The sequence below is a fragment of the Corvus hawaiiensis genome, chromosome 9, assembly GCF_020740725.1.
Source record: "Corvus hawaiiensis isolate bCorHaw1 chromosome 9, bCorHaw1.pri.cur, whole genome shotgun sequence".
NCBI classification, from domain to species: Eukaryota; Metazoa; Chordata; class Aves; order Passeriformes; family Corvidae; genus Corvus; species Corvus hawaiiensis.
This window is the reverse complement of record NC_063221.1, coordinates 20,003,500-20,029,818: the sequence shown is the minus strand read 5'-3', so window position 1 is coordinate 20,029,818 and position 26,319 is coordinate 20,003,500. Positions and strand designations below refer to the sequence as shown.

General features: G+C 38.3%; 1 protein-coding gene across 31 annotated transcripts in view; it reads left to right on the top strand.

Moving 5' to 3' along the window:
- ADGRL2 (adhesion G protein-coupled receptor L2) overlaps positions 1–26,319 on the top strand; it is a 384,704-nt gene that overhangs the window by 217,214 nt on the left and 141,171 nt on the right. For 6 of the 31 annotated variants that reach the window (XM_048313610.1, XM_048313618.1, XM_048313612.1 and 3 more), the window contains exon 1: positions 11,378–12,331. The exons of 1 other annotated variant lie outside the window; for it this stretch is intronic. The gene's annotated coding sequence lies outside the window, so the exon portion shown is untranslated. Of the gene's footprint in view, positions 1–10,481; positions 10,643–10,744; positions 10,875–11,377; positions 12,332–26,319 lie in introns of those variants that run through there. 24 more of the 31 variants (XM_048313623.1, XM_048313614.1, XM_048313615.1 and 21 more) reach the window with 11 other exon arrangements.

Genomic DNA, 26,319 nt, shown 5'->3' with positions numbered 1-26,319 from the left:
GCCTCCCAAGTTAATCACACAGGGCTTCTTGAAGAACAATTTGCTGCAAACACAATTCCACAATCCGGGCCTCAGTGAGTTAGTATGAATTTATCAGGACAATTAAAAACTTCTCCAAAACTCCCCACTAATTTTAGTACAAGGTGACACATTTGCCTTTATTTTTGATTTCTAAGTTAATATTTTTGTTGGGAATAAGTATTTGTAGGACTGGGGATATGGTCTTGGTTCAGCAGAAGTTTGCTGACCTAGACGTGTGTTTGCAGAAGAGGGGCCTCAGTTTATGTTAAGTTACGAGTGAAAAGTATGAAGTTCTGATGCCCTGATGCCATTCATTCCTACCAATAATTTATTCCATATCCATACTAATTTTTTCAAGAAGGAAACAAACAATTTTAAATATTAATTCTTCCCTAGACACAACCTAAAGTTGAATTAATTACAGTGTTTGCCAATCTCTTGTTGGCAGCCTGATGCCTTGTGTATGGGTAATTGTGTGTTTAACAGAAAAATTTCCCAGAAAGTTCAGAGGAAACCACAAAATTTGTCCAGTTATATGCACGTCAGCCTCAATGTATGATGAAAAATCTTTCTCCTACCATTTTTTCATTCCAGTTGCCATTGCCAGATCCCCCAGAAAAAAAATCCATAGCAATCCTCATCCTTTCTTAAAATGAGCTATGTGCATACGAGTCTGCCCGGGTCAGTAACTCTACCAGTGCTCCATTACAGCAAGCCCCGGCCCAGAACAAGAATCCCTGTAGGGGCCATATGCTAGAGCTATCAGGGGGCACTGCTGGAACCGAAACCTGAGCTTGGAGCAACACCAGGCTGAGCCCTGGGCTTGCAGCTCCGTCTGTACGAGTGTCTAACACTGCAATCCCACGTCAAACAACGGGTAGCAGTGTGGGAGCTTACCCTTGCAGATCTCTTGAGTGAAGCACAGATGGCAATCTCTAAGTGAGCTGGAAGAGTGAGTGACCAAATAAATTGAATTCATTCAATCACTTTTAAGGCATGTCATCCTTGCGTAGCAGTTTGATCCCATGCTTGAGTAAATGTATGATTAAATTTTTATTAAAAGGTAATGCTCCTGTTTTAATGATGGTTAATTATATATAATTAAAATGAAAGGATTAATAATATTAAACATTTCATCAGAGGTAAAGATAAATATAAATACATATATTGTACTATGATTTAAAATGAGTATATAATATTGAGCCTATATTATCTTCAATGCATTATGTAAAATAGCAAATGAATAATATAATACATGAAATATTATTATATTCCAGGTAATATGTAAAATAAAGGTCTGGTTCATTACTTCTATGTTCATAAAATCCATTTGATTTTTGGGGTGCAATATGCAAAGAATAATTTAAGTAGTTTTAAAAATTCTTATAAAAAGTCCCTATTAAATAGATGCATACACTTCCTTGCTATGACACCTTTCCCTGTGAAAAGTTAATTACAATGCTAAATGACCTATATTTTTGACCACGGAGTCACAGATTACAATTTGGAATTATCTAATTTTTAACTAATGTTGAATCCCTAAATCTTTATAGCCTAGCTTCTGATTTTCAGAATCTTTGAAACAGACTTTAAATATTCGTACACAGGGTATTCTTCCTGCATTACTTATATCTGACAGATCTAATCTCATTTTGCCTCTTTTTAAAAAACTTCAGTGTTTAGTGTCAAAACAACACAACTTGATCTCTACCCATAGACACACCTTGTTTTAAACAATAATATTCATTCCAGTTGTGATTTCTGCCATTAGAGACAGTGAATCTGTATCTCCAGATGTAAAATGCTATGAATACACAGAAACTCTCTCCTGTAAAATGCTGTGCATTAACGTAGTATAATAAGCTGAGAAATGTGTTAGCTTTTTAAATAATTCTTTAAACTGTGTAGTTTTAAATCACAGAGATGTTTTGGATTCTGCAAGCTATAAGGAACTAGTATTTTTCTAACAAGATCTTAAGGCCCTCAGAAGAATTTTAAGGATTTTTATGAACCTCAGTATGCATTTTTTAGCTAGAATTTGGCATTGTTTCAGTGTAACTCCAGTAAGCCTCAATCAGTTTATTTTATAATTAAAAGCAAGGAAATAGTAACAAAAATACATAATATATGGTACTCGTGTTTATAATAGAAACATCCATAAAGAAAGAAACATGTTCTAACTCTTCTCATTACCCCAAAGGGAATTGCATCTTTAATCACACAAAGCACAACGGCTTTCTAATTTTGTTTAAAGTGTTTCAGTACTTACAAAAACCAGATCAGGTTATTGTAAATCTAGAGCAAATTAGAATCATTGGCCTCTGCTCAGCTGTATTCAAGAATACTATGTAAATCATAAATTTAATGGTATACTGGGACACACATCTGTTTCTATTTTGTAGAAGTTAATAATCTAACTTCAGAGTATTTAAACATTACTTTCATTAACTGGAAAATTGTGAAAAATAGAGACTGCTGTAAGTCATGTGTTGCAGCATTATGCTCAGAGAAATATAAAAACTGCAAGTCTGTACAGTAAAGCCTAAGAGACGTGCCATTGTCTGTTTTGTGACCTTGTAGCTCCTCTGTTTACCAGGGAAAACTTACACAAACAGAGCTGCACTGCTAAGTAGAATCTGCACCTGCACATAGTAGATTCCAGCTTATATTTTTAGTATCAAATGCCTTTCACAACAACGAATAGATGGTGCCTGAACTCCCTAAACTTATATAGATAATGACCTAATGGCTTTTCCTATAGTTAGCATTCTAAATCCAAGTAAATAATCTGCGGATCAATACACGTATTGCAACTGATTTTAAAGATATTTTTGTCACTAGAACTGATAAAAATGCTGTGCTACATAAATCAATTCCCAGTACATACTTATTTTTATAAAACTTACTTTTTGGTCTAGTGTGTACTCTGTCATATAAGTTGCTTCATAATATAAAGTTCTTATTGAAAAGTTTATTAATTTATTAACACAGTATCTTACGTTGTTATCACAAATGAGGCATCATGCACAATTTATGTAATTTGAAAAGAAACAATTGTGTGTGATTTTTTGGAGAAACACATCAGTATTTTCAACATTTTTTTGTTGTAAAGACAGTAGTTTTTATGTATAAAAATTATGTCACAAATGTAATTTCTAACAGAATTTTTTCTCTTAAAATAATCTCTTTATTAAAAGACACCCAATCTGTGGGAAGTCAGATGTCACTTATGTGCTGTTTTGCTTGTGCTAAAATTACCTGCAGTAGTAGATACTTTGCATTAAAGCTTAGGGTACATAAAGCTGAATGGGATTTATGTAAATAACTGTATGAATATGTATCCCACCTCTTAGCAGTGCTAATTTCAATGAACTGTATTTGAGAGGGAATTATATTAATATATACAACTGATAGGAAATTTGCACATTAATTTTACTGTCAACAAAAATTCTGATGAAAGCAAATTAAACTGACATAGCCATATAGAGGAGCCACAGAAAGAGAAAACCAAAAGGCGAAACTGGGTACCTACATGAAGCCGTGCAAATTTGTGGTTTATTCTTCAGTAATATTTAGTGCTTGCATATGCAGAAAATTCTCCCATTCCTGTGTAAATGCATATGGGGCTATTTTGCTTTCTTTGCTACTTTGCTTTCCAAGCACGTCATAAAAGTTTGAGTGTCTTGTTTTAATGATATATTAAATGTAGTACTATGATTTACCAGATATAATACAAAAAGATCATATTTTGGTGCTGAGTAGTCAACAAACAGCAGTCAGTGTTCACAGTAAGGTGAAGAATAGCATCTTAATTAATTATTGAATACATTTTATTATTTATAATTACCAGTAGTACTAAGCAGCCAATCTACATTCCTCAAAACAGGAGCATGGTACTAATGTCATTCTTTGACTGCAGTGTTTTTAGAAAGGCGTAGCCATACCTTCAATCAGATTCAAATCTATTTGTCAAAAACATTGAGGTCTGTCAAAAGTAAATGATCATTTAATTAAAGAAAAAAAGAGGTGGAATATCTTTGATCCCTATACTTAGTGATATTAATTCCCCAAGCTGCAGGTGTTTGTAATATATAACAAATCATTACCGAAACAGAGGCTTTTATAGGCAGTTTCGGTGAAGGAAAATGACTGTTCTTTACAGCTGCCAGAGTTACACCTGGCAATGTAGAACAAGCACAACAAAATGTGAACTAGAAGATGTAAGCCTGGAAACAAATCTGGGCCTCCCTCTCCATGCTCTGCTCATGTCAGCTGAGATGGATTGCAAAGCAGTGCTGCTGTGCAAAGTTGATGGGGAGGGGAGGGAGACCGAATTTGCTGCTGTGTCTAGGCTCTCTGACCAGTGATCCATGATGCATCTCTGGTATCTGCTCCAGAGGGAGCCAATCACATAACTTTCACCATTTCAATGGCAATCAGTAATAGGAAAAAATATAATCTTATAAAAAAATATAAGGTACCAAGTCCTTGTGTTAAACCACATAACAAAATCAAACCAAGTACAACCAATCAGCTGAGGTTAAAGCACTTCCAGACTGGCATGAGGAACTAATGGGTAGAGCCAGATAACTGTATATAAAGCACAAGTAACATTGCCGTGATTAAAGCTACCACCTGAAAATTCTAAATTAAAAATTAAACATTTTCTCTGACAGAATAACACATATTGAGACGTGGAAAACAGGAAAAGTGAACTGAAATATTCAAGTTTGGAAGCAAATATGGCTCTCATGCCCCATCTTTTGGTAAGGGAAACTTGAAAGTTGCAATCATGAGGTGAGGCAGTCCCAGTGGGAGGTTCTTTTCTGTTCATGATTGATTGTGAGCACCCTGTCCTTTCCTGTTCATAACCTATTACCATATCTCTCAACTTGATTATTATGACTATGGACCAGATTTTCATGTAGGCAATGTATAGAATTTCTGCAACTTGACTCCTAAAGAGAAACATGGAAAGAATTTAAGCTGTTAAGTTTAAAGACTACTCTGGTTAAATGCTGTCCGCTTGGGGAAGATGTCTCTGTTCAACAGGCACTTCCATATTTTTTTATATCAAATTTTCCTGCCACTGTAATACTCCTCATGCCAAATATTGCTTCAGTCAAGATAAACAAGAATAAGGAGCTCTGCATCGATATTATTGCTAAGGCTCTGTGTAAAACAAAGATGAGCAGTTAAAGGTGACAGTCAAACTCTTAAGAGCATCTGACACCCATGAATGCAGTTAGTCTCCCACTAAACCCAGCAGCAATCATCACTTTCTTTTAAAGGTGTAGCTTTATTCTACAACTAGCAGAGAGTTAGAGACTTGTCCAGTGTGTGAAACAGGCTCAGTTCTCTCCTCTGCTTGAAGGGTTTCAAATGCACATTTCTCACCAAGTAAACAATTTTCTAACCCACAACCTGAATGGAGACGGAAATAGTCTCCACTTCTCCTGTTGAAGTCTTCCACCAGGCAGAAGATGATTCATGAGTCACTGGGCTAGAAAGTGAGAACACCAGAGAGAATGTGACTCTGTAGCTTAATGATTTCAGCAATCAATTGAAATTGGAAGACCTGAGTTCTGACCTGTGGTCCAAGAATTTGATGTATTTTATCCCATAACTTCTCAAGAACGTAAATGTAACCTGACCCCAGTGTAGGCATCTAAATCTTTAAGGGTTTGTAAAGCTGTGCACATCTCCTCAAATCTTGGCCTGTGCCATCAAGGATATGGATTTTAACAGTGCAGATTAAGTAAGGTGTTTGGATAAGAAGAGTAAAGCCTTCATGGATTCGTACTTGCAAATATAATGGTTTACCTTGGAATTCTTTATCTTTTTTGCATTAGCTTTCATTTTGTGATACAGAAGCAATGGAAGAGTGGCCAGAAACCTAGGTAATATGCTACTTAAAAGCACTATGTAATAAATATAAGTTCTAGATTGGAGTCCAGATGCAATTGGAATTTGATAAAGCAAATTATTGCCATTCTTTTATATCAAGAAGGAGGGTTGCAAGAGGGTAAGAAGAGATGGTGAGAATACTCAGAGATCACCACACATGCCAGTCTGAGACATAGGGTACTTCTCTCACTGCAAATTACAGAGACTGAGCAAAGTCATGGCAAATTGTATAATATAGTTCCATAAAGGGGAGGAGGAGAAGGAGCTCCCTGCCTGTCAGGGAAAATTGCATTTATTTTAAATAGAAAAATCTATTTAATTTCTTAGTATTCTCTTGGGCTTCTCTCCTTAAAAAAAACTAAAACAAAACATTGTTTTGCTGCCCAAATGCAGAATGTGTGCCTATACAGATACAGCAGTTGGAGGAAAGGGAACTTAGAATGTGCAAACCTATTTGGAGAATTGGGATCTCATGACATACCTCTTTCCCCAAAAGCTCAGTACTGCAGTTCCTTTCCTGGGATGATCATTTAAGCTTCTGTGCTGAGCTTTTCATACGAAAACAGGGAATTGAACTCATTTCTTTTTAAATGTGTCCTAATATGTGCCTCCTAACAGCTCAGTCTTGGAAACTCTTCGGCCTTTGTAAATGACGGCAGCATTAAACTGTAAACTTTTCTCCACCAACATACATCCAAAATACCTGAATTCCAAAGGAATGTATTTCTTCAGTAACACTGAGCTCCACTGCTCCCCCAAGTTTACTTCAGAGAGTGGAGAGGTAGCTGAAAAAAACTGCAGTAAAGCTGCATCTAAATTTACTGGCAAAAATCATATTGATCTCTTCTAATTTTATAATGTGATACAAAATTCTGCTTCAGAATATGAGTTAATATGGTGTACACATGCTTTTGTTTCATAGCTGCATTTTCTCTGAACAAGGTTGTTTCTAATATTACTTAATTAAACGAAATTAAATTAATTTCTAAGAAACAAGAAAAAACAGCTTTGTTGAATAAAATGATCTTCATTTTCTTGAAGCTATTTAAATTAAAAACATGCGTCTCTACAGTTGGAAAAAAACCATCCATGGTTAAAATGTTTGAAGCCCATCAATCTCTTTAACCACACAGCTAATGTGTTCCTTCTGTTTTCTTTGAATGAAATCACCATGAGTGGTTAGATGTTGATTTAACATAAAGCAAGTGGAAATGGGTGTTTCCTTAGTCATGTGTAGAATTTATTTTTAAAAACAATTAGCAAGTGTTATAAGTAAGTCAATGATTTTGTCATTTCTTAAATAATGATATAGATTATGAGTCATTAAAATTGATTACTGAAGTAAACTATGCAAAATGCAAATTCATATTACATTTATTTGTTAGGAACAGCTGCAGAATTCTCTTATTTTATTGATGGGTTTCATTTTTTTCCCCAAGTGACACTAAAATCAATTACTTAGCTTAAAAGACCGGTAATTGTCAAGATATATTTCCAAACTTTTAAGGCAATACACTGAATATTTCCTATTATGGCTTGTATCATTCACAGTTTATTTATATAAATTTGCCTGCAAAATTAATTGGGGATTTTCCTAAATAAAACAAGCGAAATTTTCTCTTTTCTGTTTTATGTTGAAATGGTAGTTATTTAATGGTTTGTTACTTTTCCATGGAAAAAAAATGAAGTCTTTACATCACAGCAATTAAACTGTGTCTGTATATTAGTACACCAATTTTAGCTGATGTTACTGCATACATATATTTACTACCTCTTCTGTCAGTCTTTGCCAACATTACATCTAATTACAGGTTCATTGATACGTTATTCACAGGAGTATAGACAGATAAGAGGAAATGTCAGTCGCTAGTATTTAAAGTTCAGTCATAAAACTCCAGTAATAAAAAAATAGGCTGCATAAAATCTGTGTAAACCATTACTCATGGGAGAACTGACACTTAGGGCAATACAAAGTATTATTTATCGAGGTATTTAAACATTTTAAATTAACCTTTTTAAGAATAGGCAGATGTGAGACGCAATTCTATGACCAAAAAAAAAAAAAAAAAAAAGCTAGAGCAGCCTATAAGATCATATTACAGACATCATAATTTGGCCAATTTTTGCCACAAGTTAAATCATCTTTCTCAGATGCATCTCCTTCAAGTACACAGTTGACAGTTAAATCTTTTCCAGTTGTTACTGTCCTACACATAGTCCCTGGAAATGCTAATTTATACACAATTGTGATTATTTTAAAAATTACTATGGATTTGCTTTTAGTTTTTCAAGGACATCATCCAGCAGATTTATGAAAGTAACTGGACAGCTATACACACAGAATATACACCTTAACATGAAATAATACAAATTTAACATTAGTTAAAGAGTGGGGATAAAATTTTGCAAATTATTTTGATAAGATTGCAACATTTCTTGTTGTGTTTTCAAGCTAGATATTTTGCACTGTTGCAGCAAAGCAAGATTTTAAGGAAAATCTACTTGTCTGTACTTCTCTGTGGAGTCTGTATGGAATAAGATTCATATTTATAAGGATATGTCAAAAAGCAAATAGTAGGAAGTCATAATAGTGGAAAAGAACTTGATTTGTTATAATTCCTTCTTACATATTAATATTCAAATCTGGCAATAATTGTGGCTGAGTAAAAACTAAAGGATCAGATTAAAGCATGCCTTGAGTACATGTGTGTACAATTTTTCTTTTAAAGAAACATATGCTGATTCATGGGAAGTAAAATTAATCATTTAAATAATAGTATTATACTTCCCAAAAAAATATACACCTCTGCCAGGTATTCTTATATCTTAATGCAATTTTAATGAGAATTAATGGAAACATGTGTTTTCGAAACAAATGCTAAAAGGTCTCTGCATTTTTACCAATTGTTTAAAACTCAGTTTTACAGCTTGCCATTGTAAAAGAGTTGTAAAACTCCATCTCTGCATGTAGAGAGAAATATGATTCCAGAAGTTTTTGATGAAAAGAGGGAAAATGAACTTCAGTCCTACATTTGAATTCACATAGGTGAATTCACTTTGACTTCTGCAAATATTAGCACAAAGCCTAGTTCTGCAGTTCTTTTCAATCTTTTTGTGGGCAGAAAAAAATTTAGAGAACCCAACAGACTTTTTTTTTGTTACAAACAGAAGAACCTCTCTCTCTCATGTCCTCTCAAAGGAAAACCATCAACCCCAGATAATTCTTGTATTATCGACAGTTTTCTGGCTAAATCCTGTTCTCATCAACTTAGCAAAAGTCTGTTAGCTCAGGGCTATCACTGCTTATCTGCAATTACATTTATTAAAAAAAAAAAGAAAAAAGTAGGACTTGTTAATGATACAATTTAAAACTCTGGTAAAATCATAGCAAGTCAATATGTATATCTTTATATTTCTATGACCCTCTTTTTAAGCATGTTTCTGTAACAGATGCATCCAATCCTTTCAATGAAAATCAGCTTCTAATAAAATACATTAAAATGCCTGTATAATTTAATTCCATTAGAAATGCATAAGGGGTTATTTAGGATTTATACAGGTGTTTATAAGGATGCTTTCAGTGAGAAAGGGCAATTGGCTATATTAGGAATACACAAAGAACTTAATAGAGAATCTGCTCTTTTGCTGTATGTTGCTCTCACAGTAACCCATACTTTTAACTATATACAGTAGGTACAAAACTATTGCATAGACAGATGATCTGTCCTTCCATTCTGTTTGGCTTTGAGACATTTTGCAGATTTAACCCAGTTGAAACAGGCCTCAGGAAGGTGTACTGCTTACTATGGCAGAACTACTCCTTTGGTCCTTGCACTCCCCAGTCCCCTGGACAGACACCGTGAACTGAGGAAGGCCAGCATGGCTGTGGCATACCCATATTTCAGTGACTTTTAAATATTCATCCCCAAGATTGTTGCTAGCATTGTTGAAAGTTTAATGTGGTTTTGAAGAGCCCTGGACCAGCTCTATGGTTCTCATTACTCCATATTACAAGGTCTTCAAGATCCAGTCTCCTTTTAACGTGTCATGTTTCTCTTAATACATGCTACAATTTCTAAACACAAGTTGCACAGGTATGCAGAGACATCAAAATGATTAAGTAAAAAAATAAATCATTACCATTAACAAAGGTAATGATCCTGATTCTCTGCTGTGGTGCGGGGTGTTGTACACTGGATTGTCAATGTGCTTTGGACCTAAAACAGTTGATCAACCCCCAAGTGGTCCTGCCTAGTAGATACGATTCTGAGGGTAAATGCAGTTGAGAGGATTTCATTTCAGTGCTGCAGCGAGGGAGGGGATTGCTAAAACCCCCAAACAAAGGGAGGGGGCAGTTATCAGGTCAAGTCTGAGCTGCTTTGACCGCGGCTGTCGCTCCCTCTGGTCACCGCAACCCCGCGCGGGCGCGGAGCGTGGGACGCGCACACGGCCCCGCTCCCCGCTGGCATCGGCCCCGCCGCGCTCCCCGCTGGCGTTGGCCCTCGCTAATGCCCAGCTGCTTCTCCCTGACCTTGAGAGCTGGGAATTGCTCATGTTGCACATCCTGAAAGGTCAGAGCGGATCCTCAGCGTTCTGTATCCATACAGAGGAGAAACCCAAACCCTACTGACAATCCCAGACCTGGTTTCCAAGAGCAGATTTTTGGGAGAATACAACAACGCTACTAGACTGCGTTTTGTATCCGAGCACAGCAGTGAGTCAACTGAGTATCCTTTTAAATCGCTTCCAAGTGCTGTTTACCGTGCCCTGACATGTTTTCCCTAATGCATCGCTGTGCCTCGGCGCGCCGGCCCTGCCGGGCAGAAGCCGGGCCATGTCAATGCGAGGCAGCGAAGGAAAGGACCAGCGGAGCCGTGAAGGCTCTGAGGTGCCGGGACCCCCCGTCCTCCCGCCGTGCCTGCTCTCTCTCGCTACCCGCCCAGACGGTGAACGATTTTTGGGTGATGCCGGGAAAGGGGAGGCGGGGGACAGGCGCTGCGGTGCGGAGAGCCGGGACGGCGCGGCGAGCCCAGCCGGCCGGGCAGCTCCGCTCGGGCCCCCGCACCAGGCGGGCTGCGCGGCATCGCTGCGCGGTCGGGTACGGGCACGAAGGTGCGGCGGGGACGCCTCCGGCCGGCCGGCCTGCGCGCCTGCAGCCGCCGGGAGGCGAAGGGAGGGGTGGCGGCAGGCCCCAGGCCCCAGGCCCGGCCAGCGCCGGGGCCCCAGGCGCCGGGCAGGGGCGCCCAGCGGCTCCGCGGCGGCGGGCGAGCGGCTCCGCGGCGGTGCGCACCCCTCGGCATCCGCGGCGGCGGCGCGGGCAGCGCCAGCGCGCAGCCGGTCTGCGCGGCCTCTGGTGCCGAGCGGCCGCTCTTTAGCCTTCAGCCCCCCCCCACCAAATGAATGAAGGGCGGGGGGGACTGAAAACGACAGGAAGGGAGAGATTTTTGTCCTTCGCCGATGCCGCTCTACGTGATAATATGTTTATATGATTAGCTGAGCCCAGGGGTGGGAGCGCAAGGAGAAGGGGTGGAGATTGGAGGGGGAGGAGGCTGGAGGTGACTCCAGTTCAGAGCCGGCGGAGAGTCCGTGTCAGGACTTGGCGCTCCCCAGCCGCAGACGGAGCGGTGCACGAGCACGGAGAGGCTGCCATACATTCATTGGGATTTTTTTTTTTTTTTTTTTTTGGTGTGTGTATGTATTGCGTTTTTCCCATTACCGCGCGCGTTACTCGCTCAGCGCCCGGCGCCCGATCTCCAGTCGCTGGCGGGGCAGCAGCACAGGGAGGAAGAGGAGAAAATCCGAGGAGGGGCCGGCCCCGCACTCTGCCAGAGGCCAGAATGTCATCCCGGGAGATGTGAATCCGGTCGGTGCGAGAGACAGGGAGGAGGGGGTCCATTGTAACATTCGAGTTGTTCCCCGCTACCCCAGCTGCTGGCATCGCCTCCTGATCGCTTCACAGAAGGGACTCCCGAGGCTGGGCGCACACGCTGCGCTGCGCCCGTCCTCCTCCCCATTTCGGCTTTTTTTTTTTTTTTTTTTTTAAATTGAATTTATTTCTTGTGTGCGTGCGTGCGGGAGCCTGGCTGCATCGCGCGTTTCCTGCGGAGCGGAGTGTGGGGAACTGCAGGAAAATGTTGACTTAGACCCAGAAGACCCTCCCGGCCGGCTGCGTGGAGAAGAAGACGCCCCTGCTCTGCGCTGCCCCAGCCCTCCGAGCCGCAGCGCCGGCTGCCGCCCGCACCCGCCGCATCCCACCGCCCGCCCGCCCGCTCCCGCGCCGCCGCCGGGGCCCCGGGACTAACTCCGCCGCGATCTCCCGCAACCCTGCGCTCGGCGGGCTGACCCGGACCGCGGGTCCCGCCGGGGACACAGACCCCGGCCCGCCTTCGGCTCCCAGACATAGGTAAGCGGAGCCCCGCGTTGCAGCCTCGCCGCGCGTTCCTGCCGGCGCCTGCTCCCTGACTTCTGGATGTTCCCTTGCCGAGCCGCCGGCAGGGATGCACTTACTTTAGGGTCTGCCTCGCCTGCCGCTGCCGCGGGGCCGCCGCCGGCGGGGCACTGTGCCCCTCGGTGAGCCCGCGGCTCTGGGCGCGGGCAGCGCGGAGGCTCCGCCGCTCCGCACGGCCGCGCTCCGCCCGCGCGGAACAGCCGCGCTCCGCCGCCGCCCCCCCGCGCCCTGCGGAGGGACCTGCGGCAGCCGCGGCGGGTCCCGCCGCCCCCGCCCGCCACCGCTGGCCGCCCCGCCGCGGGGGCTGCGCCCGGGGTCCGCCCGCCCAGCAGGCCCGGCGCTCCGCGGCGCGCCCCGCGCAGCGCGCAAAGTTGCATCCGTTCGCTAAATAATTACCTGTTGCGGGTTTATTTGTGTAACTCTGCCGAGCGCCCGGCTCCCAGCCCGTGCGAGGTGGGGGGTGGCTGTGGGAAGAGGAATAAATTACCCTTTGTCGGCTGTGGGGTGAGAACAACTTTTTTTTTTCCCCCTTTTTTTTTTTTTTTTTTTCTTTTTATTTCTATTTATTTTCACATGTAGAAATCTGGGGCCATCTGGAGACAGAAAACAGTGTGTCATGAGGCACCGTTGCTGTGTCTGGCTCTAAAAATAACATCTTGTTGTTAGTCTGCGCCGGCCCTGCTGGGATTTGAGCGCGGTTTGTCAGAAAGTAAAGAGCTCTGCTGGTGCTCAGGTGTGTTTTCTTTGCCCAGAAATGCCCCTGTGCGCGACGGAAGGAATCCTGCGGAACAAATGTTCTGCTGTTTGGCTTCTTCAGAAGCCCCGGCTCCCTCCTTTTGTTGCTTGCCACGAAAAGAGGTGCCATTTCGCATCATTCTGCAGAAATTGTTTGAATTAATGCAAGTGTGAATTCTTACCGTTTGAAGGAAGGTATTAGCATATCAAAGGTTTCTTAGCTCCGGCTCAATTGAGAAAACTTCAGCTTGTCTTCCATTTGCTTCCAAGAAGAGGCCCAAAGGGCAGAGGGAATTGTAAAGGGGCAAAATGGGGAGGTGGATTTGGGTTATGTTTCTGAACTTTTGCTGTTTTGCAATTATGCGAGTGAAAAACTAGGTCCCTCCGCTGCAGAGCCCTTGCGAGCGCTCGGACAATTACACTCTATTGATTAATGGTTTGTTCCGAGGAAAAAAAGTGACCTTTTATGACAGGCACGGTGGCGTGGTTTCTGATGCCTGCTCTCAGGGAGGGGGATATAGAAAGCCCTTTCTACCGCGCTCATGCTCTGGGTATGGCCTACACGTTTCTGCGTGGAGGGCTGAATGGGGAAGACCTTCTAATTACTTCAGAAAACAAATGAAATCTTGTAATAAAAGACCTCTCGGTTCCAGGCCTTTGAAACAAATATACTTCCCTCCTTAATGGGTGGGTAGGCTGGAATAATAGATATTTTTATGGAGAGTTTTAAAAGAAGTTTTGATCACCACCGGCCATATGCTCCCATTTCCTTTTCATTCCAGGAAAAGTGAAAATGAGTAATTCTTGTAATCTCATTTAATCAGTGATACTGTGTTTACTAAGATAACCTAATTTGTGGTTAGTATTACCCTATCATAAATAATTTGAAACCAGCTATGGCAGGAGTGCTGTTTTGGTGGCTGTGTAGAACATTTATCGCATTGCAAGTTGTTTTATGAGATTACATGTTCATAGTTTTTTATTCTTTTGTTACTGTTTTCTTGAGTTTGAAAGGGGATGTGGCCTGGCCTACCCTTTTATTACCTTTGCAAATCAATATTCATAATCCAGCAACCCAAAAGCCAAGCAAAATCCAGTTATCCATCAATAAGTTGGGACCTTTTCCAGGGACCAGATGTTTCTTGGGAACTGTATTCTGGTTTATATCTCTGGCAAAAAAGAACTTCCTATGCTTTCCTTGCGTATTGCTTCTTTCCACACCTTTTACTTGAATGATACAGATACTAAAACACATCTTTTGTGTTTTTAAGAAGTTGGTTAAAGTCCTTGATACGCAGCATTTGGTCTGTTGTTTGGGGGGTTTTGTTTGTTTGTTTGTTTTATAATTTTTTTTTTCTTCTGGTTTACCATTTGGGGGGTGTTGCTTTACTGCCATGAAAGTGATGTGCCTTTAGAGTAGGATATTCAATTTCAGGCTTCAGTTTCCTTTCATGTAATGAAGGAACTGAGTATATATGGTATGTCTTGGTGAAAAACACTGCAGTTGATCAAGTAATTTATATAGATTTCTGTTATTCCTAGATGGACATGGCTATTTGGGCATTTTGTAAATAGATGTGTTTAGTGGTCCTAAAATTACATAATTACTTTCAGGTAATTTCCAGCAGTATATTTACCTAATGTCTTTAGCTGTCTAAAGTAGTACCTTTTGGTGGTGTAAAAGGAACATATTGAGGTAATTGCCATTATCACACTTAAGTTGCTGTTAACTAGTCTGCTTTGAATGCAGAGTGCTATAAAGAAAGTGCATTATTCTTTCAGCTATTAGGGATAATTTAAAAATTGTCTTGGAAATGTTGCACTTCGGTTTATGTGACGGCAACCCCAAATTCGACGAACCTCTAAAGGTAAAAAAGTAGTAAAAAGAAGATTTTCAACATTCAGATGACAAAATTGGACCACTTAGAGAAAAATTAACGTGCTGCAGCAGCACTTCAGCTGCCATTTTCAATCACTTTGGGTTACTATATGTTGGCAACAGTAAAAAAGCATAGACGTTCAGATAGCTTAGGGAGCTGGTAGTTGGGGGAATCAGGATGTTGAATCATGTGGGGTAGAACGAACCAATTACTTCAGGTTTTGTCTTGAGACTTTCCAGTAAACATTTTTTTTCCTGGCTTTTGGCTCCCCTGCTCATTAATAGACCAACATCAAAGCAGGCAACCAAACTTCCAAATGTTATAAAAACTAATGTAAAGATACAGATCTCACATGTAGTCTTGCAAGTCTTAATTTAAAACAAGCAGTTGGAGTTTTTATTGCTGCAATTTTCACAATCAGCAGAGACATTAACACCAGGCTTCTGGGTGTTTCCCTTCTTAAAATGAGCAAGAGGAAAGCTTTAAAAAACCCAAAGTTTGCTTAGTTAGTTCTTATTTGATCACTTCAGAAGCTTTCTCAATGTTTTATTTATCTCTTACCACTTTTAATGCATAAAGTCAGGAAAGGGGGTTACTCAGGAATCCTAGTCTCTAGTAAGGAAGCACCTTATTAAAATTTAAATAAGCAGGGTAGTATAGTCCTAGGAGTTTGTAGTCTTTAAGGTTAATAGTATGTAATAATATGGTTGGTTTTATTCTAAAAATGCGACATATAGACATGACATTTTGATGAATAGAGATTTTTTAAATGAGAATAGTTGTGACGAAGAAAATTTACTACAGTTAGAAGTACAGCTTTTTTAAAAAGTCCATAATTTTCACTTAAGGGTTTTGGAGAGAGAAGTCTCTAGTTAGGCAAAATATTTATCAAAGTTTTATTTGAAATATGTTTCTAGGTAGTGTGTCATAAATTAATGTAAATCATAATAACCATACAGTAGAAAGAATTGTTTGACATCTAGAGAGCACAGAAACACAACCATAAGTTTTTACTGAAATTTGAACTAAAACTTTATGTATTTGCAGGCCCTTGTTCATCCTGTGTCCACGTAAAATGTTGCCATACCTGTAAGAAAATACTGTTACCTTGTAGTATGGTTCCTGCTGAGGATTGTGCCAAGCCTAAAGTTAATGACAAGTAACCTAGCAGTAACACTTTATATCAAAAAATGCTCTATGATTCCTCTGCATTTCCAGTAAGGAATAGCTGTGGATAACTGATTATACAGGAACTGGAAGTAACAAATAGGGATTTTTACCTAGTCAGCTGCAAGGGAAGAAGTTAAACTATGTCTGGTGTGTAGTGGAAGTCATATCCATGCACAGGCAGACAGTCAGTTACGAACCAAGATACTTCAGAGCACAGGCTAGTGAAATTTACAGTCAGTCATGTTACTTGGAGGTGCCATGTTAAACAGACCCTTTCAAAGCATCTTTTAGAATTGATGTTTGTGATGTACAAAAGTGACTTGAAATTGCAAGAAATTGACCTTTTTAAGTATTTACGTGCAGCTTTTAAACTTAAAAGCTGTCTATTATTTTTAAAAACATCCTGAGTTTGAAACAAGTAAAAAATTTAAACCATCATGTTTGTAATTGGATGTCAAGAAAACTGGAAAGACAAAAACCTGTTTTAAGGCCATTCTCAATACTCTTAACAATCATGTTTAATATTTAAATACTTTTCAAAGATAGCTGTATTTTGTTTCCAATGGTTTTTAAAATAAAGGTAGCAGGTGGCTCTGGAATATTGGTAACTTGCAATTTAATTTGATTATATTTGATTATATAGAAAATACTTCTGGTCTTTATTTAGAAAATGTGATTCTTTTTAACATTCTTCATTTAAAAGGTGAAAGATGACAGGCTTAAAGCCGTCTTCAATAGATAATTTTCTAGGAGTTCAGGTTTCTTTCAGCCTGTAATATACAAGATGTGTTTCTACAGCATGGATTGGGAAGATTGTGCCGCTTAATATCAGCAATTTGGTTATAGAAATACACTTGCTTAGTGAGTGCTACAGTCTGACAACATTCTCTAGATGCAAACTGATAGTTAACTAGAAATTGATTCCAAAAGGAGGAAGGAAAAAAGTCTTCCAATTCAAAATTGTAGTTTTTCCAGGTTACGGATTGTTACATTAAATGGAGTATTTTATGGGTTTTAAAAGAATATGTAATATGCATACGTCATGAATTCTTTCTTTCTGATTTTCATGAGGTACTCTAATGATTGAACCAACTCTTGCTTGCCATTTACCCAAATTATTTAGAAATACATGATAGTAAAAAGCATTGCAGCCTGACTGAAGCAAGCACAATGCTCAACACCTGCAGGTAGAGTGCAGTCTCTAGCAAAATGCTGTTGATTGTTACTCTGGCACAAAACAAGCTTAAATACAGTTTGTTTAATTACAACAAAAATCCTTTTTTATGAGTAAGATACTCCGTGTTTGGGGAATGCTTTGTGTGTTGTCTGCTAGGTAAAATCCCATCACACTTGTATACGTTTGTTCAATTATCAGAGCAGCTAAGAGGAGGAAAGAAATCAATTTACCCTGAAAAGCACCAGAAATAAGATTACCTTGGCTAGTAGGAACTTGCCAGCACTGTCTAAATTGCTTAATATTATCAAATGTTGCCATTTTTCATGTTCTGTAAGAAGGATATTGACTATTCTACATGTCCAGGTCTGCTATTTGTCTATTTCTTTATAAGGTATAAGCATGTCTTATTTTTATTCCTACAACAGCAGTTACAATAAATCGGAGGATCTAACAATATCTTTATAAAACAGATGGAATAATACCATTCACTGGAGAAATAGTATTTACTTGAGATAAGTGATAACAACTAGTTTTTTCACTTGTTGTTCTCGTAGCAGACAAATGTAAATACCTTAGCAGACATTTCAGAGTGAAAGGCGAGAGATAAAATGTAATTACTTTTCAGGGTGGCTCTGACAATGCCCGTGTTCTTGTCTGTAATACAAAAAAAAAAATCTTTGCTCATCACCTCAGAATATGAAGGCCATTGTTACTTCTCAATATAAAAATATCTTCTGATTTTTAATGTTGACCTCAGTATTCATCTTTAGCTCTTCTGTGTAAGCTGGAATCCATAGAACCATAAATTCTAGTTCCTGTTATCCAACCGAGCATTTAATAGAGCACCTAATGGTGCTCCTCCAACTAATGGACTCTGCTCCTGTATTTTTCTTGAATGCATAGCATCTTGCTTCATTCAGTCACCAAAACTAACTTTGCTACAAGGACAGGCAACACGACAAGTTAGAATCAATGGACCATTTGTAGGTTACAAAGTCAGTTTACTGGAATTTCAGAGGAAACTGGTTGAAAAGAGAGGACAAATGTCACTTTGAATAGAGATGTTTAAATCAAGACTTCTGCCTGAGGGTAAAATTTAGGTCTGTTGTAGCCTAGATGTAATGTCTCCCTCTACAGAGCACAGCATTAATCATGGCTTGACAAGTGATCATGGGCTGAGAAAAATAGGGCCTGTCTTGGTTGTGTGGTTATTTTTTTTTCTAATCTTAATCTCTTAGGAGCACATTATAAACGCTAACATTTACACAAAAAGATTTAAGTATCAATGTCTGTGTTTCAGTAGTGAGAGTAGCTAGCTTCAGAGAAAATCTAGTTAGAGCTAATAAGAAGCTACTTGTGTTTCTTACTTAGATGCAGTATTAGGAATATTTTCCTTTTAATGTAATGCAGGGTTTTTTCGTCATAAGAGATTTATTTTATGCCATTTCCTCATACAAATATGGTAGAGTCTCGGTCTGCCTGTTTTGTCCCTTGGTGTACTAAATAACTCTGAAATCTTTTTTCTTTACTCTTGCTCTACAATGTGTTTATCACCCAAGAAAGATACTTCCTTTTGCAAAACAGGCAATATAGGGACAAGAGGGAGCAGTTTTTCTAAAATGTAATACAGATGAGGGGGTTTTTTTTGCTATGTTTATATGTTAATGATGTGTTACTTGATTGCAGTGGGCTACAAAAGCTGGAATGAAATAACATGAATGAAGAGTCTATTTAAAATCCCAAGTTCTGATACTATATAAATTTTGTTTAATACTTAAATAAGGGATGTCTTGATTCATAGATAGATGTGGGAGTGTTCATACCTTTTATGGTAAAGAAGGGAATTTTCCCATTTCTTGGGCTTCTGTGCTGCTTCCTGTGGTGGGGACAGTGTGGGACTAGCCAGACACTGAGTGTTCACCACTGCTAGAGAGGTGACTCTTCTTCAGGGACAGTTACATTTGTGTGTGCAACTGTTGGAAAAATAGATAATATCAGCAAAGTAGCAGCAAAACGATTTATCACCAGAGAATTATGCTTTAAAAATAAGAGTACTGCTCTTTATCCAGTTGCCTGTGGATGTGATAAAATCCCCAGTCTCTCGTTTAAGTTGGGCTGCTGCTTTCCTTTGTGCCCTCTGTTGGTATTTTCCCATCAGTCGACACCTCACACCGATTACTGCTCTGAATCCAGATGACAGAATAATAACGCCGATTACTGTTAAAAGTTGTTTCTGGCAGCTGGGGAGGGGATGACCGACCTTGTTCCTGACTATCAGACTTGCTTTGCTGTTGATGGGCTCGGGTGTGCGTAGAGAGAGAGCCTTACTGTGAAATCAGTGCTGCAGTGCTGGAGAGCAATCACATGCCAGAAGGAGACTTTAATTCACTTTTCTGTATATTCTCTTATAGTATCACATTTGTAATTTTTTACAGCATAGCAGTCTACGCCGGGGTGAGCAGTGTTCAGAAACAATTCCCTCGCAGTAGGCAGCATTGCTTCTAAATAAAGCGACATTTTAAGAAAATATTTCTGAGAACAAGTTCTGCTGTTGACTCTGCATTTCTCTGGCAAATTCCCGATGCCCGTGTTGATGGTAGGCAGAATTTCTTTCATCTGATCCAGGCATCCTTTCATTAGACTATTACACTATTTTTTCAACTTTCTCTGTGTGAAGTGACCAATTTGGAAAAACCTGCTTTCCCAGAATGAATAATGTTTGCATCTTCAAATGAGTGTTCTATGGAAGACCAATTCATAACTATTTTGTTAGCAGTGTCTCCGGCAGCTTTTATTTACTTCAGTCTAGTAAGTATTTCTTAAACGCAGACTGTCAATTGGTGAGGCTGATTCTTGTGTAAATCAGTATAAAGTGCTGAAAGGAGAGAAAGTGCCTCAGCAGTGGTGTGTTCCTGGCTGAGCTTCTGTGCCAGGAAAATGGGTTGAGGCTGGGAGTTGTTTTGAAGAGAGAGGGGAGGTGCAGGCTGACATAATTTGAAATTGAGAAGAAATCCTTTTGCCCTTCAGGCAGTAATCTTACCCGTGCTTGAATAGAGCATCATCTCTCCAAAAAGTTGTTGACTTTTTTTTTTCCCCTGCTTGCTTTATTTTCTCATTCTTTCCCTCATTTTAGCAGGTGTATAAGAGTATCTCATAGTAACTGGTTGCTGATCCAACTGTTAAAGATATTCCATCCACAAAGAAAAGCTCTATTTGCAGCAGTCTCATCATCTTGAAGTGAACACCCAAAATTTGTCTTACATTTATCCTATGTAAGGGCTATAGCCATACTGGAATATCAGGAGTATTTCCCCCCACCCCCCTTCTTTAAAAAAACAAACAAAAAAAAGAACCAACCCTGATATTGAAACCATGAAGGGTTGTATTTTGGAGTTTATTTTCCCAGTGAAAATTAAAGTTGACATAGGGCATATGTGACTTTATGCCCAATGCATATGCATTTATTTTATGAGTGTTCCTTATGAGTCTAAGGGCACTACTTGCAAAAAGGGAGATTTTGCTCTGTAAGAGGAACAAAACCACAGGCATACGTTCATTCGCTCCATGTGAGAAGAGAAATTAATGTTGGCTGATGGCTTCCCAGTTTTTTGAGTGTGTGATAAAGGTTAGATAGGATGAAGGCTTAATTACAATGCACTTAATATTTATAGCTTCATTCACTGAAGCTTTGTCCCATTTGCATTGAAGGGATTTTTATCTAAAAAGCTCATGCTATTACGGCCAACAAACTTGAGACATTTTAAGGTAAGGGTAATGTCTTTTGGAAGAAAAACAATTTACTTCCAGTTGGATGAAAACTACATTGTTACTTCATGATTTGATTTAAATTGATAGGGACTCTTTTTTAAAATTTGATTTTCAAGATAACTTACCATTCGGTTCAATTGCATTTTAAACTTAGGTGGAGTGCTGTGTAATTGTATCCAAAAGTGGCATTAGGTTATTCCTCCCAGCAGTAAATAGAATGAAGTAAATAGAATGAAGGGATGCTGCTGTTGGTTTTCAGTTAGAGAAATGCATCTCTAGCATAGGATGAATTTGTTTTACTGTTTGGGGTGCTCTTTCATTTTTGTTTAGTTCAGGAAAAGCAGAACAATTTTTTTATTTTCATTCTCTTTTTTTTTTTCTTCTCTTTTTTCTCTTTTTTTTTTTTTTTTTTGCACTGAAAGCATGTAGGTGACTTTGGGAAAAGAGATTTGTGTGACTTGATTTAGGAAAGACTAAAGCTGAATGTTTAACTTTTCTGAGGAGACAAAAAGACACAGACACAGAGCCAGGAAAAAAAAAAGAGAATGTTTTCTGAGTTACCTCCTTATGCTGGATAGCATTGGAGAAGGATTTTTGGGGGAGTTTCTTTAAAATGATGACTGATTATTTGGTTTCCTATGCCGGCTGTTACCCACATTTTTCACATATTTTTGCTCATTCTTATTATTACCTGCAGAGGGAGCTTGTATATGAGATAATCAGAGTAATCAAGGCATTCAGGGCTGAATTGTTTCCAGTAAGTACAATTTCATTTCACAGTGCCTTCTCTGTTATGCAGAGCAGAAAGGCTCTGCAAGACAGCTTTTAAAAAGGCTGTCCATCAGTAACAGCAAATCACAGCGGGCAAAGATTTTAAAACATCAGTAAGCATAAGCTAACTTAAAAGATACTTCATATTTCAAAGAAGTGCCTTTTTACCAAAAGTTTAAAAAGGAGCTGAGGAAAACAATTCTTGCCGGTCGAGGTGCAAGAGGACAGTTTTGGTGTTCTGTATGACAGGAAGCAGATTTTTACTGCAAAAACTGTCTTCTCAGATTCTAAAAATGTCATATCAGCATGAGAGAGACAGCAGAGTACTTTCAGGTCTTCGACACATCTCGTACAGAGTAGTGTGGTAGCCAAAAAGCAGTAGGTAAGTATTTTCTATTTATGCAAGCAGTGTTATGAATCATAGTCAAGGTGTCTGCTGATGCAAGGCTAATGCTTAATTTTGCTTTTTCTCTATTTAAAATATAAAGAGGTGAATGAGTTTCATCCAAATATAATTGATGAATTGATACAGTCGGGGACTAAAGCAGGCAAACAGGTGTAAGGATTTCTGTGTCAAGCTTTAATAAATACTGACAACAAAGAGCAAAGAATGTCTTAACCTAAGTTTGTTTGTAAATTGTAACTTAAAAACTAGCTTGAAGAATCAGAAATTTGTATTTTAGGTAGTAATTTTTCCTTAATTTAGCATAATGAAAGAAATCATCTGGTGTATTTCAGGCTTTATAATTTGTATTGTAATTATCTGGATGATGAAAGTGTGTGATCCTTCAAAAAGTTAAGACTTCAGAGAAGAAAATAATTAATATATAATATAGTTTCACTTGCTGAGCAAGAAGCATAATAGATAGTACTTAGATGAATTCTGTACTATTTATCTCTGGAAAAATGGCGGCAATCATTTTGCTTTAAAATATTTCAGTAAATTTAAAGATGATGTGCTATGATATTGTTAGGAAATAAAGCAGTATGTATGCACATTCCATAAAACAGAAACAGCTTTCTCTAATATGCTCTCCTGTGATAAATCTGTGGCATAAATCAGTCCAAGAGTTGATTTTTTTTTTTTTCTTATGTGTTAGTTTAAACTAACAGAACTTTAAACTTAGTATATGTTCAGCCTAACGTGGTCTTATGGGTTTAGTTTGGATTCTCTTTTTAAACACCAGGAAAGATTTACCATATCTAAAAGAGTAGTAACTCTGTGTCAATTTATTATTTATACTGGCTAATCCTTGCTAATGTGAAAAGTCAGCTTGTTATTGTAACACCAAATGGCCCTCTAAGTAGGGAAACAGTTAAGTAGATCTCCTGTAATAGGTTGTTGTCTAATAAAGAGATTTATGGTATTGGCAAGGGCTATTGTATAGGTATTACCCTCTCACAGCATGATCATGTATTATCTTAACAACTCAGTGCCACATTTATGTTGAGCATTTTCATAACAGGGTAAGAATATTAGCCACAGCAATTACACCCCAATAGGATTATAATGGTAAGATTTACAGAAAATATGTAAGTTATGTCTTTCATAGAGATTTTGGTAGGTGCTAGGAGTTGAAAAGTTGTACCATCCTTTTTGCATGGGAAAATACGATGTATTAGTCATGATGAAGAAAGAGAGGTTTGTTAATTTAATCTTGTTGAGGAATTGTGGAGAGGCCCTGGACATAATCTTTCTTTACACAGTCTGTCTTTTTCTTTCCTGGTGAGGTAGGGATGTTTCAGAAGTTCCACTCAGTGTAGGCTGCCATACAATATAAAAAAATCAAGACGTGTATGTAACTTTAGTTCTGTTGTGAGGATAATGCAGCTGGGGTTAAGATATATTTTTACAGTCTTGTATTTTGCAGGTAGAACAATAGTAATTTACATGGTACATTGGAAGAGCCTTCTTGAATAAAATAATGTACTTTTTTTGGTTTAGCTGTAGCGTAACATGTTTTCTCTTTCACTAGTGCCAGGTTTTTATGGTGATAAGTAACTTAGATAATTTTTTTAATTACTGCAAGCAACAAAAGTGACAATAATGTCATACTTGTACAATTTTTATGTAAGTGACATTCAAGCTGTTCCTTAATTCTTAAAATTTTCCATCTATTTTTTAAAAAAACAAAAAAGTGAGACATTAATACTCACTTACTTGGCAGAAGGAATGTTCCAGTCACATTTAATAAAACTGAATTATGTTTTGTCAATAAAAAACACTTATGGGGACTAATTGAACAAAATATATTAGGTTATATAGTCATTTATGAATAACTGCATTGAGTAGTACGGCAGTGTGATGAAACAGCCACATATTCTAAGATGATATCTTGAGCTGTAATTCAGTAAATACTGAAATAATTAATGTTTAAAAATACCTTTTTTTCCCTGTTTTCCTGTACCAAAATTATAAAAAGGTAATTCCAAATTAAGAAAACATATAGATGACAATTCTTATTGTATAAAAAACTTGCAGTACATGTTCCATACATTGTAGACGTGCAGTAGTAGTACTGGTTAAATTTGTAAGACACAACATTTCCTGGATGCTTTAGATTAATTTTATGTGTAAGAGTTTCTATAGAAAGATTCTGTACCCATCTGTTTTAAATTGTTATTGATTATCAGAGAAAAGATGTACAAGTTTCTTTTGACATGAAATATTCCACTTCTGAAAATGTGCTAGTAGAAGTTGCACACAGACTTAAATGTTGTTTTTTGTGGATTACTGGAAAATAACCGGGACCTCAAAACTCCTTTAAAAAGAATACTCAAAACTTCATTATTTTCATAATGATGGTAGCAGCGTATGGCTTCATGTGTGACCAGTAGCTCATGCATGTTGCATCTAGTGCAAAATTCTGGAACTTTGTCTTTAGTTTTGTGTTCAGAAGAAGAATAACATTTTCTATTTTAGACAGACTCCTGTAGGTTCTTAGGTTGGCTTCGCATTTCATTCATTTTGAACTGTGGAAAGCGATCGTATCTTTTGTCTGTAAGTAAAAAGAAGACACAAAAGGATGAATGTTACCCCCAGTGAATGTGGAGCTCCAGCCGATTTAAGAGCGTGAACTGTGACTGCATTGTTGAGGGCAGCGCTTGGCTTGTGATACCCAAGCTGAGAAGAAGCCAGTACTTAGAATAAAAGGGCGAATAATGCATAAAAATTCAGTAAGAGGTAAAGTATCTTATCCATGCTTTAATACTACAAGCATTTATAATTAATTTTTAAAGTATTAAAATAGATTGCAGTGGATTTGTTTTACACATATTTATCATTAAAAAAAGTTGTCTCATGTTTTAGAAGACAATTTCTACATTTGAAAGAGGAAAATACATGCAGAAATATTCTTACCAAATTGTTAGCCTTATGTGCTCTCCTGAAACCTGTTCAGAATGTGTATATATCACTGTGAGATAGATTAACCATTTTTCTTTTTGTACAAATGCCTTTATGAATGGTGTCTTAAAATCAGTATTTTTCTGTTTGCAAGACAACAAATCAAAAGCACAAATCCACACTGTAGTCATTTTACGTTAGTGTGCATTAGAAGTGAAGCCACACTAAGTCATACTTAACTGCCCACAGACAGCTAAACCTGAAGAAGGGGCAAGTCTTTTTCTTCTTCTGTCTTTTTTATTATTATTTATATCTCTTTGTCTCTTTGGAACAGCCGTGCTGTTATGACTAATAAAGCTTTTGTATTTGGCAAATGGGATGCAAGTAATCACCAGTTCTTGGCTCATGACTGAAAAATCTGCCGAGCAGAGCACATAAAACCAATATAACCTTTCAAGTATACCTGTGAATAAAATTCTTCCTTATGCTTCTGTCACCTGTATAGAATTCATATATCCTTCCTACATCTTCACTTCTAATGGTATTACTTCTGATTACAGTGATTTTTGGACAGTGGCATGATGAGCAAGTACTGCTTATGGACAAATTTGAATTTAAAAAACAAATATAACAATATCGTGACTAACAGTGAACTCAGCATCTTTCTACTATCTATCTAATTAACAGCCAATTGAAAATTTTGATTTAATATTAATTATATTTAGCTTAATTTCCCCCAGCATGTGATATATCGCTAAGATTCCATAGTCAGTAAATTTCTTAGTTCTTATATATTTTCCAGAGAAAATCACTCAATATCTGAAACAATTATTTAAAACAATTTTTTGTTCAATACAATTTACATAATTAAAAAAAAGTTACCAAAGTCCTAATGTTAATTGAATCAGACTCAAATAAATGAAAATTTTTAGTAGGTCTGCTAGAAAATGTCTAGTAATTTATTTCTGTTTGTATTTTAAATAGATTCATAATAACCAATACACCAAATAATGCTGCAGCATTAACAGATTATTAAAACTAATTGGTAAGGGTTTATGAAAAATACATGGGGCAGTGAGGAAATTTCTGTGCTGTG